The 18,977-nt window shown below is 38.6% G+C and overlaps 1 long non-coding RNA gene across 2 annotated transcripts in view; it reads left to right on the top strand.

Moving 5' to 3' along the window:
- LOC106144298 overlaps positions 1–15,937 on the top strand; it is a 129,548-nt gene extending 113,611 nt beyond the window's left edge. For both annotated transcript variants that reach the window (XR_003378485.1, XR_001229360.2), the window contains exons 7-8: positions 13,765–13,854; positions 15,879–15,937. This is a non-coding gene — a long non-coding RNA (uncharacterized LOC106144298). The remainder of the gene's footprint in view (positions 1–13,764; positions 13,855–15,878) is intronic.
- Positions 15,938–18,977: the final 3,040 nt, after the last annotated feature.

Genomic DNA, 18,977 nt, shown 5'->3' with positions numbered 1-18,977 from the left:
GGAAGGAAGGAAGGAAGGAAGGAAGGAAGGAAGGAAGGAAGGAAGGAAGGAAGGAAGGGAGGGAGGAAGGAAGGAAGGGAGGGAGGGAAAGAGGGAGGAAGGAAGGAAAAAAGGAAGGAAGGAAGGAAGGGAGGAAGGAAACAAAGAAATAAAGAAAGAAAACTACTAGAGAAGGACTGGGAAAGACTGTGACTTACACACACACATACACACACACACACACGTTGTAAGGAACCACATTAGGGTCTCAGAGCTAAATTAATCCACCCATCAGGGTCAAAAACCTCAAAGCCATATAAGCCTACTCCTTTGCTGAGCCCACTAAGTTCAATCAGAGGTGGGGGGGGGGGACTCATTTGAAGATGATGATGATGATGCAGGTAATTCTTTTGCTTTTCTATACTATACCCGAGGAAAGTGGTGCTAGTAATCATACTTCATTGTCATTTGCTTAGGATCATAGAGAGCAATTTTGATCTTTTGCTGCTAACAGGAGAGAATAAAGCTCATCCGGACAGGTGACTTGAATCCCTGAGTCTATTGGTGCAGATGTGGCTAGTTCCCTCGCCAGCACTTAGCTTTTCCAAGTAACATAATGACAGGGAAAGAAAGCCCGAGTCAATGATACATCTGCTCATAAACTTCCATTTGTTAAATATGAGGCAAAATCCTGACAGCCATAAAACAGGGTGAACAGTTGTGTGTTTGTATTAAAATATCATCGAGATAAGCAATAACCAGCTATCCGAGCAAAGGAACATCTGCGATATTATCTCGCTATTTCTGGCTGAGTCATCTCATGCTGGGAGAAAACATGGGGAAATGGAGTTATCACTTGTAGTGCTCTTAATTGAGTTAAGGAAGGGCTCTGCTCTGGATCTTCCCAGGGGCTGTCCCTACAGACATAACAGGTCTCTCTTAAAAGTAAATTTTTTAGCTGATTGCTTCAGATCTGGCACTGTAGACAATTTTAAAGTAAAGAAATAAAATTCTGTCCTGATAATTCTTGGAATAAAATAAAAGCATCCACGGCCTTACAATTAGTAAATCTACCTCTGCTCTAGGCGCACATGCATATATGCACCTGAACATGGAGGCCAGAGGACAACCCCAGGTGCTGCTCACCCTAAGTGCCATCTACAGGTTCTTATTGTTTGTTCTAACATTTGGTTTTGGGTTTGAGAAAACATTCTCAGTGTGGAACCTTGCTAAACACTTAGGCAAGGAAGCCAGTAAGTCAGGGGCTTCTATTTTCTCTAGCTCCCCAGCACTGTGATTGTAAGCACATGCCAGGACACATGGGCTCTAGGTGTAAAAGTCAGGTCCTCATGCTATTTCATTTACTGAACTATCTCCCTGACACACACTAGCCTTCATGAAGGGATTTTTTTTTTTTGTTTGACCTCTGGGAAGGGAGCGAACTCATCAGAAGTGTTTGAAAGTGCCACCTCCCAGGCTTTCACTAAGAGAAGGCTAAGGCAAAACTCTCTCCTTAATAGGTCTTCTTTAAGATGCTTATAACTTATGAGCTAAATATTTTGGGTGGAGATAAAGTCAAAAAGACACTAGAGAAGTACTGAAATAATGGGATCAAGATCTTGTATTATTGAAAGCAGCTCCAGAATCAATTTGCTGTAACCTCTCATTACACAGGTGGTAAACGTGTACCTATAAACACCATGTATGTATGACTGGCAGGTAGAAGCCATCAGGTATAGTGAAGGGCCAACACACGTGGATTTGATATTGGATTTTTACATCTTGAGCAAAGCACTTAACCATCCTGAGCTGTGGGTTAAATTTCTCTTTAAAACGGAAGAGCATTGTACAGCCTTGTCCTGTAAGCTTCCAGCAGAAGTGAGACATGATATTTAAACAGCTTGTACTCTGTGTTCTGCTCCTTAAAGATGCCCCACTGGTGGCTTTTATTGCTTTGAGTAGAGCTGGAAACGGAGTGGATTCCAGATAGCCTGTGCATTACATTAGAAAGCAAATACATTCATTATGAAGAGAGTGAGAAAGTCAGTGGATCCTATCTGTCAGTGTTCCCAGACAGGTCTGGCACATTAGCGAAAAGCATATCTATACACATGAGACAGTCAAGAATTGAACCACAGGCTTTAACCAGACCTGTGACAATCTGGGCAATGCAAGCACAAGGCAGTCTGAGCCTGGAGGCTGACTGAGGACAAAAACCTGATGCAGAGGGTCTTCCAGCTGAAGGCGCCATGTGGCAGACAAGTGCAGGCATTTTCATTCTAGCTCCCGACAAGGTAGTTCCTGCAACCTGGCACTTGATTTGGGTACAGCCATCTTTTGTATTCAGAAAGTCTGATTCATACATGTCTCCAGTCCCCTGTCTGAAACTGCTGAAAACAAACAACCAATTCTCAGTGAAACTGAAAGTCATTCTTAGAGGCCAATTCGGAGTGAGTCGTGCAAACAGGATACAGTCTGAATTTCAAAGACAATGATCTCTGTGGGCATCCATTAGATGTGAAGATCCCTTTGAAAACCTCCTTCAAACAGAAAAACATAAAATCAACAGCTGGTAACTCCGAAGAGAAATTTACTTTAGTACAAATCATAGTCACCAACCTAAATTTGTGTTATTTCATAACATAAGCTACAGCTTTATAGAATGCTTTTTATCTGTACTTTATTGATCACAGAGCACATCACAAACATAAAGCATTAAATAACTCATTAGAAATGCTGAGTGCTTAAAGGGATTACTTTACTTCCAGAGCACAGTTCCTACTTAAATATAAACGACCTGACACAAAGATGCAATAAATGTATACCTTTCTTCTAAATGTTCAGCCTCTTTACAAACAAATTGATCTTTATGACAGCTTCATAAAGTGAGAATATGGTGTGTGTTGCTTTCATGTTTATATTGTACAGTAAGGGAATGTGGAAGTAATGCCCCCTCAAGGTGTGCGGCATAACTGCTCTTTGCTTTCCAACAATGTTGCCGTTGTGTTAGCCATGCTGTTCTAAATCCTCCCCTGACTTTGCTGTGGGAAATACTCCCCTACAAATGCTCTCTGCAATGGGCAGCCGATATGTCACTGCTCTGTGTGAAATCTTAAGATACTGACATCAAGACCATTGATAATGTCAGAGAGATGCCTATCAGGCTTCCAAGTTCTAAGATCCACACACAACAGGGAACTACCTGTCTATGCATCCCACAGGGATGTCTCAGAACCCAGTGACCCTATCCACACAGCAACTAAACTCACATCAAGAACTGGCTAAAATGAATCATCTACACGAGGGAACCCAGGGTACCTTTAAGACACCACCATAAGGCTTTGGGGTCACTAACAGATGTCCATCAAAGTTTGTAGTGAAAGGCAAGAATGTCTCCAGCAGGCATCTCTCTGATACTGATGCCTTGGCTTCTGTGACTTTTGATTTCTATTTTTATAAATGCATTATTTAACACCATTCAAGAACCTATTTGTCAACCTTAATTATGGCTTACATTAGAGTTTATATTGATTGGTTTTTGATTGGCTCTGAACTCTTTGTCCAGAGACAAAAAAAGTAATTTCCATGAGAAATTACCATTACCATAAGTTTCCTTCTGGGCTGCTTAAAATATACTGTTTAAAAATGCATGCTTTTAGGATGACTTGAGCAACAATCATTTTTAAATACATATAACCTCTTGTTGTTGAATTGTATGAACAAAATAATGTAAGGTTTATATGCAATCTAAAATAATTTAAGATCTACAGCTGCCAGATTGCATTAATCTTTTACAAAGTTTAATTATTTTTCCTAATAACATAATTGCTTTATATTCCCTCAAAATGTTAGGTTTTATATTTATGACAAATTTACAAAAACATTAACCAGTATACCTCTGCTCTACATATACGGGGAGTTCTGGGAGTGTTAATTATAAAGTCTGAACCTTTCTGTAGTTGTAAGGAATCAAAAACTATATTGATTACTCTGATAGAGTAGCTCTTGGTCTTAACACCACAGTAAATGTTGCTTCCGTTTGCTATGATTATTAGTTGTGTCTTAAAAATGAGAAGGCTGAAATACCTGTTAGGAAGTTTGCCTATGATACTTAAATATTTGACAACAGGACCAGGATTTAACCTTATATGTATCCAATACCAAGTCTATATTCCTAACACAGGGCTTGAAGAGTATAGCAATTTTAATAAAATTTATAAAGGTGTATATGAAAGATCTGCATAATACAGAGGTAAGATAACAAAAAAGAAAACATGAAAAAGCTGTACAATGAAGTTTCTGGGGAGATTTAGGAAGAGCTGGTTCTACCCTTCTGCTATTGGGATCGCTTCCATATTGTGAAGCAATTGAACATAGCATAAAGGAAAATAATGGTGAGCAACATAATGCTCCCATCTGAGAATTTCTCTTGACTCCCTCAGTTCAAGCAACCATCGCCTCACCAGGGTACCACGGCCACTTTCCAAGTGGTCTCTCTGACTTTGGTCTGGCTTTCCCAGTCTGTCTGCCATGCTATGTTCACATTGTTCCAGAGTGAAAATATCATTAAGTCTTCCTGAAACCCAGTTATCTCCCCATTACCCTCAGAATAACAGACTCTGAAGGTGTAACACAACCCTTTAAAGTCAGGTCCACACATATCTGACTATTTCTCATTTTTGGTCTCTGAGGTCCCCATATCCTCAGGGCTTCCCACACACCTACTGCACATGACAAGAGACTACACACCATTCTTCCATCTCAGGACCAGACCAGGAGTTTTCCTACAGTGTGATCTTCACACTCCCAGCCCTCTCTGCATGGAACTTTTAAACCCATCATTCTAAATTTCTGCTGATGCTAGCCTACCCTTCACTTGGACATCTCTGTCTACAACCCTAGTACCATCTCTAACTGAGAAACCCAGGCCCAGCTGTGTATCACTGCTATGACTTATTATGGCATTTGTCCCATTGTATTTTGATAAGTGTTTTGCTTTTCTAGAAACCTTCTTAGGGAAGAGTACCTCTGAGAGTGAATTCAAATCCTATCTTATTTACCAAAGAGTCTCTAACTACTATCTGCCAGCCATTGCTCAGCAAACACTATATTTCAAATAAAAAATGGATGGACAAATAAATGGTTTGCTGTGGGAATTTCTACAGACAGTAGCCTTTAAGTTACCATCACCCTATGCCAATACTTTGTAAGTCAGCCACTGGAAATAATAAGGTTAAAAAAAATGCTAAATCTATAATTTACCGTTACTGTTATCACATTTTGCTATCTGCTTCAAACAGAGATACTTTAGAATGTTTGAAGAACTAAAGAAGTTCTGCCAAAATGGAGATTACAAATTGCTCCTGAAAAAATACAGAGAGGAAATTTTGTCAATTACCTATGTTATAAAATAGGTATACAGAAAATTAGAACACAAAAGGCACAAATTAGGAGAGAATGATTGCAGACTCTTAATGACTTTCAAAGATTGTTAGGAGACATTTCCAGTCTCTGGCTGTTGGGATAACACCTGACCTAATAGTTCATTTAAACAAAACCTTAGATGGTAACAAAGACTTAAATAGTCCCAGAAAATTAACAGCTGAAGCAGAAAAGGAATTGATTGTTGTTGAAGAAAAAATACAGGAGGCACGTGTGGATAGGGTGAATCCAAATCTTAATTGCATTTTAATCATATTGCCTTCCAGAATTACTCCTACAAGAAGCTTAATGCAAAGGGAAGATATTATCTTAGAATGGATATTTTTACTACATAAACTATAAAAAATTTAAAACTTATGTGGAAAAAGTATCTGAATTGATTATAAAAGGATAATTGTGACTTTATCCACTAGCAGGTATAGATTCAGCAGAGATTATAGTGGTTTTTTTACTACTGATAAAATTAAAAAATTATGGGAAGAAAATGAACCATGGCAAAGATCTTGTGCTATATTTTAAGAGAGTTTAATAACAATTATCCCAAAAGTGATAGAATTAGCTTTATAAAAAGAACTACTTGGATCCTTCCCCACATTGTATGGGACATACCTATAACTGGAGCCCATACATTCTACACTGATGCAAATAAATCAGGAAAGGCAGGTTACAAATCAGAAGATTTAAGTAAGGTGGAACAAAGCCCTTATAATTCTGTCAAAAGGCAGAACTATATACTATTCTCATGGTAGTTTTAAAGAACCTCTTAATACAGTTACTGATTCACAGTATGCAGAAAGAGTTGTCTTACATATTGAAGCTGTTGGATTTATAAAGCATGATATGAAATTGACTTCATTATTTATATAGGTTCAAGATATAATCAGAAATAGGCTCTGACCCATATACATAATACCCATCTGATCCCATATGGGTCTGCCAGGTCCTCTAGCACAAGGTAATGCAGAAATTAATCAATTATTGTTTGAAAATGTGTTGAAGGCCTCAGAATTTCATAAGAAGCATCATGTCAAAAGCAAAGTTTTTCCATTACAAAAGAAAGAATTTTCTATTACATGGCAACAAACTAAGGAGCTTATAAAGTATGCCCTACTTGCTTTTTCTATAATCAAACACCACTACCCACAGGGAGTAACCCAAAGGGTACTCAAAGGAATAAAATCTGGCAAATGGATGTGTTCTACTTTGCAGAATTTGGAAAATCATGATATGTACACCACACCATTGACACTTATTCAGGTTTCCATTGGGCAACTGTTTTGAGCTCAGAAAAGGCTGATTCAGTAATCACACATTTATTAGAAGTTATGGCCATCATGGGTATACCTGCACAAGTAAAGACAGATAATGATTCAGCATATGTCTCTAAGAAAATGAAACAGGTTTTTTGCTTATTCTAATATAATATATATAAATCATATTACAGGTATACCACACAATCCTACAGGTCAGGCAGTTATAGAAAGATCAAATAGAAATACAAAGGATATTTTAAACAAACAGTAAGGGATGGAAAATACCTCCAGAAATAGATTACATAATGCTTTATTTACTTTGAATTTTCTTAATGCTAGTGGGAAAGAGACAACAGCAGCAGAGAGACACTAGATAATAGAAAAGTCTTCTGAATTAAATCAGCTGTCATATTTCAAGGATGTGTTGACCTCACAATGGAAGCCAGGAGATGTGTTACATTGGGGAAGGGGTCTTGCTCTTGTTTCAACAGGAGAAGAACAGTTATGGATATAATCAAAAGTAATAAAGATTCAGTTTGAAAAAGAGAAATCTCTTGAGAAAGAGAAATGACAGCTCATTCACAGAGGTGACAACCATGCAGGTGGTGAGGAAATCATATAGGGTTGGGGCAGGGTTCTGTTCTTGTCTTTACAGAAAAATATACATCTTCAAAAATTCAAGAGACTCTAGATATTTGGATGCTGACAGAAGGAAAAATAACTATCCAATAAGGAACATCAAGAAAAAGAAATACAAGGACATGTGATCAAAACAAATACATTTATATATATATATATATTTATATTTATACATATATATGTGTGTGTGTATATGTGTGTGTATGTGTGTGTGTGTGTGAATATATAGAGCTGAATTTGGAGTTGGACAATGGCTCTGTCCTTCTTTAAATCCAAGCATGTTGTTAAAATGAAAATTCAGAGTTTCTGTCTCATGTCAGGAGCCACGGTATGAGACAGAAAGAAAAAAGGAATTTAGAAAAAAATTACTTTTCTTCATAAATATTTTTGTCTCTATTGTACCTTTTACTGGATATATGTCTGTATAAATAATGTTTGAGTTTTCCTCAATGAACAATGAATTTTCTTTGAAGTTTCCAGGGAGAAGATGGGGCCCCACAACAACTCTACCTGGTTGATATGACATCATGATGCTAATAGTGCTACTATAATACCTGTCTTGGGTACCAGCTGCTCAAGATAGTTCCAACTTGGTTAGCTGAAATGGTGCGCTTTTTTACAACATTCTGGCTAGAACTCCAAATAGGAACCTCAGAAAAACCCTACCAAATACTCAGAGAGTATTTGCAATTTTACCAGACAATAATCTTGGACTTAACCATCATTTTACTTTCACAAAATCCCATAGAAAGGACCTTGCCCTGTGACAGCTGGAAGTAATTCTAGAAGACGAAGTCCCCTCTACCAACATCCTAGTGTTAGAGACATCATTTAGGGGTTGATTATAATTATTATAGGTTTGAAGGTTGGGGGAAATTATGTAAGCTCAGGGATCTCTTTGGAAAAAAAGGATAATTGAATGGGGTAATAGATTAGTGTGCGCTTACTCACATTAATAATAATAGTGAGTAATAGAGTGAATGCTTGTGAGCTGTTATTTATAGGCAATTTATATTGGTTTAGGTTCTTGCATATTGATACAAACTTAAATTATATTGAATATGTTCCTATTTTCATCTATAATATTTGTATACCTAAGAGGTTATTTCGTCATATTGTATGAATTCATGCTTAAGACATTTTGTATATTGATACAATTTTAGGATTGCAATATACATATCTATCTCTGATCAAGATACTTACACATTGTTTACATTTTGATGTCATTGTCCTCATTTGTTGCACAGTTGTTTAAAGATTGTTTAATATTCTAATATGAAGTCTTAGTCTTTAAGTTATATAGGTATTAAGAATAATAGGTCAATAGTCATCCCTGTTTGTCATACTTGTTAGACTAATCAGGTTCTTTAGATACATAGAGATTGTATTCTGTATAGAGGATAATCTTCAACAATTTTAAAGAGCTGTAGAATATGACATTTAAATAACGTAGGGTTCTGTTGATGTGAGACATGTTTTAAAGAGCTGTAGAATATGACATTTAAATAACGTAGGGTTCTGTTGATGTGAGACATGTTTGCTCCTGGCAGCACTGCTCTATTCTTGAGAGAACGTTGAGCACCAAAGACACTACACTTGGAGTTTGTTTTCTTCTTGGCAAAACTGGCCTTTGGGCAAGGAACTGCCCATATATCGACTGCTGACAAAATGCACTATATCCAGACAGGACAAGCAGGAAACAAGAAAAAAAGACTGTTGAATCTTGCCAAGACAGGGTAAGATGGTTTTGAAAATTTCCCTGCCTCTGAAAATGGTCTGTCAGTTATTCTAGCTAGACCTTAGCCAAAGTTGGTTTCTCCAATGGTGCAAATCAGACTTTGGGTGATTGTCCAGGTAGCCAGTTGTCTCTGTCATTTGTTGCACATTTTGGAAGTAGCTTAATTGTACTTCCTGCTTACTCAAGTAATATTATTTCCCTTCTCGGATCTTTGATGGGGTTGAAGACTAGATAGTTGTAGTTACTTTCCTCTCATGACTTGGCTAAGTTATTTATAATACAAGATTTAAACTCCTTAGGATTGGATAATTATTGAGACATTTATCACATGTTTCTTGCTTGATATTGTTTATGCTAGTTGTAATTCTTATTTTTATACCTAATATTTGTTCTTATTGTATATAATTTTGTATTAGGCTTAAAACTCTCTTATTTAAACAAAGTGGGGCTGTAGGAAATCTTACATCCAATAGTCTTTAAGTTACCGACCCACTTAGGCATGGCCTCTTATACTATATATGCCAATGTAAAGTGTTGGTCCAGCCTCTTTTCCAGTGGCTTCATTTGGTTCCTATTCCCTGTTTGTGCAGAAGACTGTGATCTGTGAATCTACCCCTAAATAAATAACCCTTTATCATACTCAATTCTGAGCTAGTGTGGGATTTCTTTTTAGCTTCCTTCTTCAATGGCTGGAGGAATATGACAAAACAGCTAAGAAAATACTAAAAAGGATAAATGTGAAGAATATAACAATAATGTAATCACCTTGAATACAATAAAAAACTAATATACTTAATATCACAGTGTATCAAAGCATACTTTTACAGAGAAAAATAATCAATTGCTTTAAATTATCTGTACAGGATATCCATAAAGTAAAGAAATACAAATAATATCCCTTTTTGCTAGTTGTTTCTTTGATGGCATTATTTAATAAAAATAGAAGGGATATATTTGTCCGAGTTTCTAGAATTTGGGGCACCCACAGATACAAGCACTATGCAAGTGATTTCCACAATCCCTGGTTCATTCTCTACCTGGTCTGGGAAATCTTGTTGTTGTTGTTGTTGTTGTTGTTGTTGTTGTTGTTGTTGTTGTTGTTGTTGCTGTTGTTGTTGCTGTTGTTTTTCCACATGGAAAAGGGAGAATGACAGGAACAGCCCAAGCAGGAACCTCTTGTCAATGTGGAGTTTGAAATCCTTTGGGATGTCCCTCCTTTAGGGAAAGTATGCCCAACCTACAGCCTGCAGGTAGGACGTGCCCCAAAATAAACATGAATGTGGCCTGATACCTTTGTAGATACCATCATGGCATTGCCAGAAGTCTGTATAGCCCTGCTCTAGGGGCTTCATGTGACACATTAATAGAGGCTTCCAGTCCACATATAACTGTATTTAGTGTTACATATACCTGTATTCAAAGTCCACAGAACTGCCTTTAGGCCTGTCTCTTGATTTAGGAAATGAAATAAGAAGATATTTTTAGAAAATAAGGATAATTATTTTGATATTTGAAAGCTGGTTTCAATTGGCTTTCCTTAATTTTTCTGTCGGTCTGACCTCTGAAGGTAGTAAGAACCAAAACTCAGAGCTGTCCCTCACCTTTGAACCATAGACCCCTCCCCCCCATTGTGAGGTCTGGTTCTGGCTTAGTGTTTCCAAGTTTTTCATTAAAACAATTAACTGCATTTCTTATTTTATATACTTGGTGTGTGAACACGTGTGTGCTCATATTTCACTGTGTACATGTGGAGGTCAGAGAACAGCTGGCAAAATCAGTTATCTCCTCCCAGGGCATCAGGCTTAGTGGCAGGCTTGTCTACCCAATGTGATATCTTGCAGGCCCAACAGTACCAACTGTTTCTATTGAGAACTTTGTTGCTCCCCAATTTATGCTTATTGCTGGACTCCAGTACCTTCCCTCTTGCATATCCAGCTACTTACTCTAAAACAACAACTTCCTAATACCCAAACCTCACAAAGCTTTTCATAAGCAGGCCACATTTTCTCAACACCTTGCCCTGAAAATTGGTCCATTCCCTGATGATAAGCACTATCCCAATCCTCCTATCCGCTTTTATCCCCATATAAAGACCATCAGAAAATGTGACTTTTTCCCCATAAAGCTTCATTGTGTTGTTGCAAAATCACAATCAATGAAACTCCAAACTATTTCCAAGATAAAGGAATAAGATGAAGAAAATCAAATGGATGACTTGAAATCAAGAGAAAAGGGAAGTGACCAATTGTAGATCAGGGACAAAGAGGAAACAAGGTCCTAGATATTTTCCACAGCAAATTATAAAATATGACACAGGAAGAAAAGTGCCCCTGTGTGCAGCTACAAATGTTCCATATGCATACAAGCATCTAAAATGACAGTCACACCTCTGTTAACTGGTGGTCTCCTAGTGGGAGACCCTGTGATCCATATTAAGGTTACTGCTTTCATTGTGTGTTAGTGTTGTTGAAAGCAAATAGAGGGCCAGGGTGTGATTTGCTAGACTGCTTGCCTGGCAGGCACAAGGCCCAGGTTGCAGCCTGGGCACTGCAGAAATGGAAAAAGATAAAGAAAAGCACCGTGGTAGCATGTAGGGGACATACTTTCTTCTCAAGCCTTGCAGTTCAGGCCTGAAGTTCTTCCCACTGACTCCAATTCCATATTCTGAGGGGCAGAATCATCACTATGAGACATTATGCTACATCTCAGTTTCTTTAAAAATAACCATTCTGGATCAAATATTAAATTCTAGGGCTTTTCATTAACGCTTTGAATATTTCAGAACTGTGGGTTATGCTTCACTGTATTGAAGGAAGATCACTCTTAGCCTCTGCTGCAGTTAAAGCAAGGAATGGGCTTCTTTTCAAATTGCCTTTTTTATTTTTACCGTTGTGTTACAGCACAACCTTCTGTGTGTTGCATACAAATGATAGTTGGTAAAGGGATTGTGGGCTTGCATGCATAATAAATACGGTTCTATCTGAGTAGTTGGTGAGTATTTCATAACGCCCAAGTAGGAAATGGGAGCATTTACATATTTTGGGAGGCTTCACAATATATTCACTATGCATGCATGTACATATTTACATACCATTTTCAACACTCTTATTTATAAGCAAATAGCCAAACAGGCAATTATTTGTATGAGGGCCAATATGACACAGTCAATGGTCTGGAAAATAAAGGGTAGTTAACGAACTCATTATTGTAGAATGGGGATGCCAGGAAGGTGTACCAGCTATTTGAAACATAAGCCACTGAAGAGAGAGCAATTCCCTTCAAACAAAATTTAGGAGCAATAACTAGATATAAGTCCTCTCATTTTTGTAATATTTAAAAGAGCATAGAAATATGAAACACATAAAAAAAAATGTGACTCAATGACTTTCTCTAAAAGGCCCGAAAATCAAAATCAACATATTCTTTGTGACTTACATTTCAGTTCTGAGGACTGCTGTATTCTGTGGGCCATGGCTTCCTCTGCGGGAGTTACTTGATTCTTAAACAGAAATACTTACAGAGAGTGGCCAACTAGCCCAGTGAGCTTTTCAATTAAGGATGGAGACTCTCTGGAAGTATTCGAGATCTGCTCAGAAAGGGCAAAATTAGGAGCCAGGCATGCTCCAAGTTGGGCTGTTTCGGCAAGGGAAGGCATCGCAGGAGAGTAGAGGATGCTGCCAGTACTCCATCACTGCCCATCCAGGTAAAACAGTGAATGGAAATGACTGATCTACAATTTGCATCCTCTTTTCGGTCCATCAACAGAACATTATTAAAACCAGTCAGCCGGAGCCCATTAGAACAGCACTCACGTATGAAACAATACCCAGGTCTGCTTGGTCTCCATTTTTATGCACTGCTACAGGACTATAAATATTCATCGTAATGTAACTGAAAATTATTGAAGTGAGAAAAAAGAGAAACAGGGAAGCCATTTGCTTCAATTCATAAACAGCATCTGTTGGGAAGTTATTCATAGATTGCTTCAGGGCCTGCTGAGCAGCAAGCCCACGGAAAAGGATGCCATTGCGGGCAAATTGGCGCAAACTGCATGGAGGTGCTATTAGACATGATTCACTGACAGTCAGGGAGAGTGATCAGGCACCGGGTTGTTTTATGTGTTCCTTTATCACGGGGACACAGAGTTACCCTCCAGCCAAAGTCTCTTCCAGTTCAAATTAGACAAGCAACCTTCCGAGTGTATTAGGCCTAACTAGTGTCTGGGGAACGTGAGAAGAAGCGGCTGCACTCCGGGTCTTAGAAGGCGCTCGTTCATCTGCCCATACCTGAGGCGCTTGTCAGATGTGACCTGTGCAACCTGGCTGATTTGGATGTCCCTAGCAAGACCTTTTTCATCAAAAATTAAGCATGAAAGAGAAAACTTTTTAGAAGGATGAAGTCAGTGGTGTGCTAGACCAGAAAGGAGTGAGTGGGATGCTTGCCACTTATCACTAAGAAGACAAATTAGCAGGGACCCTTTCCAATCTGGCCTTTCAGCAAAGTCGTATATCATCAAAGACTGGATTTATGATTTCCCAGTCAAAGCCTCAAATTCAGTTCACAGAAAACAAACATGAGAGTTTTCACATGCGAAGTGATCACGAATAAAATAGATAGGTTGGTTTAGCAAGTGTTTATACTTGTACATTGATGCATGTGTTTGCCGTTTAAAGGCATCTTTGAGACTAAGAAATAAAATACTTTGTTTTTCAGATTTGGGATGTATTTTAGTGATGCGAATGTCATCCCTTTCCAGCTAAACTCACAGATTCATCTTAATCTCACTAGAAGAGAGACGTCCAGGTATGTATCTCCCAAGACGAGAGTTCTGCTCTTCTAAAAGAGCATATAGTATACACACAAGCATGGACACACACATACACACACATAAATGTACACACACAGACACAGACACAATCAGACTAAGCCTTTAGGTGTAATTACTACATTATAAGAAAAAAGGTGACAAAATATATACATTGAGACCATGAAAGTGCCATTTCAGACTCGAAAGCTTGAAGTGAATTGGTTTCCATGACAAATAAGCTACAAAGGAATAAAATGGTCAGGAGAAGAAAGGAGGGACCTACAGAACAAAGAAGGCTTAAGGAATATGTCTAGTTAACTGAGGATTTAATGCAATTGGTGGAACACTCTCTGGAGCAGTGAGGCTTTGTATTTCATTCTTAGCCACCATCAAGTAAATGCATTGTGCAGAGCCTGTTTAGATCTTTATTTGAATAAGCTGACTACTTGAAAGAGAAAAATAAAACACACACACACATGCATACACACACACTAACATACACAGTTGAAAAATTCTTAATGCTGACTAGATATGTTTATGGTTTTAAGGAATTGCAACTTTTTATATGATAATGTACTTTTAAACAGTCCTTAGAGTTTGAAATATAGACATCAAAATAGTGCCATAGAAGACAGAATATGACACAAGAATTTCTTGATTTGATAATTAACAATTATAGGTTATAAAGACATGAGGATTGGTCAATCAATCCTCTCCTCACCTCGGTCTTCCACAATAAACATTGTAATGCCATACTTTCCTGTGTGCTGTAATCCAATCACTCTTCATTCCTTCTGACACAAGTTCTCTCCTTGGACCTTGAACTTGCTGATTCAGCTAAGCTGCCTGGTCAGCACGCCCCAAGGGTGCTTGTCTTACATCATCGGTGCAGGGATTACAGATGTGCACCACCACACCCAGCTTTTTATGTGGATGCTTGGGATCAGAACTCAGGTCCTCATGCTCGAGTGGCAAGCATACTAGCTACTGAGCCATCTCCCCAACCACTAAATTGCTCCATAGGTATCATTCATTTGTTTACTCTTGATATTTAGTGACCATACTGTATATATACAAAATAATCTCTCACTGACACAATGCTTTATTAAATACTAGGAATAAAGACATTAATTAACAAAGGAATTTAATTTTTCTATCCTATTAGGACATTTTAAAAAATAATGAGAGAAAGGTTTTATGTCAGGCCACCTGGCTAGAGTCAAACACATGATTAAAGTCTTAAAAAAAAGTTTTTCCTCATTTAAATTTTTTTTTGGAAAATCACTTCGTTATTGGCTGTGTAAACATAAAGCAAATTTGTATAAACTCGGGGATAAGAAAGGAAAGAAATCTCAAAGGGTCTCATATCCTTCCACATACGCAATGTTACAAAGGCCACTAGGCTCATTAAAAACATCTATATGCAGGCATTACTAAATTAGATACAACAAATACAGCATGTGTTAGATTCTATCAGAAAATAAAAGCATTCCATATTTTATGAAGCATAGATGTTGGCTCCCTTAACTTGTAGTTGCCTAGATTGCCAAAGGGGTGTGTTTTGTTTGAAATACAGTGATTTGCCAATTACTGGCTGCTATTCCCGCTTTCTTCCTGCATTCCAACAGAAGCCATGCCACACTTACTAGGTATTATTTTGGAGGCTAAAGGGCTGTAGTCCCACCAACATCTAAATTCCCTGCACTTACATTCTCTCAAACAAAATGAGTAAGACAAGCAATCCTTGTCGATCCCTGTGACATGTGCCTGTTTTTCTAAGACTATTAATGCCATGTTGGATCCTGTGACTGAGGAAGTGACTGAGGGGTCAGCTTGAGGGGCAAGATGTGATCTTCCAGTAAATGCTGAATAAAAAGACATATTCTGCTCTTGTGCAGTCTTGGTAGAAATTTGAGGAGAAACTAAGAGTTCCTAATTACTCACTAATTTTATTGTCTTTTTTTTTGTACATCCCTGTTATATTACTCACTGCCTGCTACTTACTGGATACCATGTCAAGCACTTGGTTTGTGACAGTAAAAGACCTTGACCTCCAGGAACTTACAGGCAAGTGCATGGGAGCTTTAAAGAAAAGACATGGGCACGTTAAGTGGGCAAAGAGCTATATGAAACTGGTACCAAATTTTTGGTAGTGACATGGGCGCCTCACCTGCCAACTTCTATATAAACAGAAATATCCTGAGAGGCTGGGAAATTTTTCTGATGAAGATATTGAACTGGGAGAAGACATTACAGACACTGAGAATACCATGTGTAATGAGTTTGGGAAAATTTCACTCTCAGAGAGTCTGATGCAATATATAAAGTCCAGGAAAACAAAATCTTAACAAGGAGCCAAGGGATTTGAACATAAATGACTAAAGGCTTCAAGAAGGTCAATGGCAGCATGGCCTTCCCAACCACCTGGCAATATGATTGGCCCACAGCTTCTATGAAGTACCTTCCTTGGCACCATTTATATGAATATCTTCAGTCACATTGATTATGTGTCTACTGTGTGTGATATAGGAGGCAGTTTAGAACCTGGACAAAGAAGGGAGAATACAGAGCTGTGGTCCATACACAACATATAACACAAGGTACATGGCATGAAGGAGGCCTGCCTGGGTGGCAAGATGTTAATCTAAAACTTGAAGTACAATCAGAACAAACACTAGAGCAGTGAATGTATTCCCTGTAACTTCCCTGAACTGGATCTAGGTTACGCAGCTTCTTGACCATGGCCTCCAGCAAATGACAGGACTTTTTGCTTCTGTTGCTTCATGCATAAAGATGCAAATGATAACAATTTAACTTGTGAAGACTGTGGTAGCCTCCATCAAATGAAACAAATGAGGTCTAGTGTACAGTAAGTAGTACAATGTTATTGGATAAAAACTAAGCTCCAGGTGTTCCAATTTTTCTCTTATGGGTAGGCCTCAATTTTACCACAAACTCAACAAATATTCTTGAACTTGGGACTCCAAAACTATTTGCATGGAACCACTGCTCTCAGCTTCAAGGGATTAAAGACACCACTTGACTCTAGCTGTCTATTTTGTAGCAGAAGAACCATGGTGACAAAGACAGAATTTTCAGAAGCGAGGTTGAGCTCTGCCTCACTATTGATGTGTTTTACTTGATTTCTTTACAACCATGGGCTTGATTTCTTTACAATCCAAAGATCATGTAGCTGGAAGGCTTTATCAATCCACTCAATCAATCAATCAGTCAATAAAATAAGACATTTAGTACAAGACCTGAGGGTCAGCAGTACATAAAATGAAAGGCCCGAGCCCTCATCTGGTTTCCAGAGATTAGGAAAGGTAGGAAAGACTGTTTCACTGGGGTTCGGGACAAGTTACTACAACTCAGGAAGCTTAAATCCATAATAATAATAAAAATAACCCCTAGATTTCCTGAAGAGGTACAGAATCAGGAGGTCTACCATCCATTTTAGAAGGTCTCAGAATGCACTAGCTCTTTCAACTTGCAGCCATCACTAACTCTGCTGACTAGTCTGATGTCAGTTTGGCATAGAGTAACATCATTTGGGAATAGAGAATCTCAGGTGAGAAAATGCACTCACCAGATTGATCCGTGGGTATTTTCTTGATTAAAGATCAATGAGGGTGGTTGCCACCTACTGGGTCCTGGGTGTGATAAGAAAACAGTCTAAGGAAGCCAAGAGGCACAAGCCAGTGAGCAGCACTCCTCCGAGGCCACTGCTTCAGTTCCTGCCACGAGATCCTTCTCTGACTTCTTTCCATTATTGATTGTGATGTGGAAGTGTAAGCAAAATAAACAGCTCCTCCCCAAGCTGTTTTTGGTCATGGTGTCATAACAGCAATAAAACCCCCAAAACACACACAGTGCTGGGCATTCTCAGCTTTATTGACACATGACTTCAATCTCTACTTCTCTCAGTGAATGTATGCTAAATTTCCCTCATCTTATGCAGACGCCAGTTGCCAGTACAAGATTTAGAGCCACTCTTAATGTGTCAGGAATCCCTACTGGCTAGATTACATTTTAGATGGCTGTTTCCAAATATGCTCCCAATCCCAGGGATGCTGGGTTAGAACTTCACAATGTCATTGAAAGGGATATGATTCAGTCTTTAACAATAGACAATCTGATCAGGGATAACTACTAGGAAACCCAAAGGATTGTGATTTCTAGGAAGCACCCAGTAAAATAAAGATAACTCATATAGGAAAATATATTGCTTACATTTATAGATAAGGCCACTGATTAGCATGATTATCAGACTGGAGACTAAGCACTGCATAGTTGAAGTCTAATCAAATATTTTCTCATAGAAATAAGGGCATCACCACACAGCTGTGCCTCCCTGAGGACAGTATTAAAATGCCTAAGGATTCTTTAACAATCATAGATGTTCTGAGAGACTAGGTAACCAGGAGGGTTCATGGTGGAAAGGAACCCAGATCTCCCTGACAAGGGAAAATAGACTCCTAGCAATAGTGTATCCATAGCCTGAGCTGGCCATCTCCTGTGATTAGATTGGTGCCTAGCTCAATGGTCATCAGAGAGGTGACATTCATTCAGCAACTGATTTCCAGATGCTGACTCACAGCCTACTTTAGGTGAAATTCAGGGAATCCTGCAGAAGGGGAGGACAAAGGATTGTAGGAGCCAACGAGGTCAAGGACGCCACACACACATACACACACATACAAAAGCCCCACAGAATCATCCAACCTGGGCTCATAGGGCTCACAGAGAATGAACCGATAACCAAGCAGCGTGAATGGGACTGACTTTAGGCCTTCTACATATATGTTATAGTTGTGTAGATTTATCTCTCATGGGACTACCAACAACAGGAACAGGGACTATGTTTAACTCTTTTACTGGCTTTTGAGACCCTACTCCCCATACTGGGTCTCCTTGCCCAGCCTTAATACATAGGAAGGTGCTTCATCTTATTGCAATTTGATGTGCAATGTTTTGTTAATACTCATGGGAGACCTGCCCATTCCTAAACAGAAATAAAGGAGTGGATTGTAGGGTTGTTGAAGGAGAGAGGGCCTGCTTTTGGTCCTGGCTGCCCAGCTAGCATACACCCAAAATAATCACACAGAAATTGTATTAA

This window comes from Microtus ochrogaster, unplaced genomic scaffold, assembly GCF_000317375.1.
Source record: "Microtus ochrogaster isolate Prairie Vole_2 unplaced genomic scaffold, MicOch1.0 UNK1, whole genome shotgun sequence".
Lineage (NCBI taxonomy): Eukaryota > Metazoa > Chordata > Mammalia > Rodentia > Cricetidae > Microtus > Microtus ochrogaster.
The sequence above is the reverse complement of the archived record's forward strand: the minus strand, read 5'-3'. Positions and strand labels throughout refer to the sequence as shown.